The sequence below is a fragment of the Etheostoma spectabile genome, chromosome 8, assembly GCF_008692095.1.
Source record: "Etheostoma spectabile isolate EspeVRDwgs_2016 chromosome 8, UIUC_Espe_1.0, whole genome shotgun sequence".
NCBI lineage: Eukaryota > Metazoa > Chordata > Actinopteri > Perciformes > Percidae > Etheostoma > Etheostoma spectabile.
The window spans coordinates 24,130,626-24,130,883 of record NC_045740.1 but is presented as its reverse complement, the minus strand read 5'-3'; the positions used below and the strand labels follow the sequence as shown (position 1 = coordinate 24,130,883).

Genomic DNA, 258 nt, shown 5'->3' with positions numbered 1-258 from the left:
GGATCCTCCCACAGGTGGTGGGCCCATGGGCTGGAGGGAGAAGTTCCACGTTGCTTCTTCGGACTGTGCCCGACCGGGCTCCGTGGCAAACCCGGCCACAAGGCGCTCGCTCACGAGCCCACCGTCTGGGCCTGGCTCCAGACGGGGGGCTTCCACCGGGCGGGGTCCCTCTATCCCTTCCTTGTTCTTCCATTAAGGTTTTTAAACCATTCTTTGTCTGGCCCCTCCCCTGAGACCTCTTTGCCATGGGAGACCCTA

At 62.4% G+C, this 258-nt stretch overlaps 1 protein-coding gene across 1 annotated transcript in view; it reads right to left on the bottom strand.

The window, feature by feature from the left end:
* necab2 (N-terminal EF-hand calcium binding protein 2) overlaps nucleotides 1-258 on the bottom strand; it is a 219,507-nt gene that overhangs the window by 80,768 nt on the left and 138,481 nt on the right. The window lies entirely within an intron of this gene.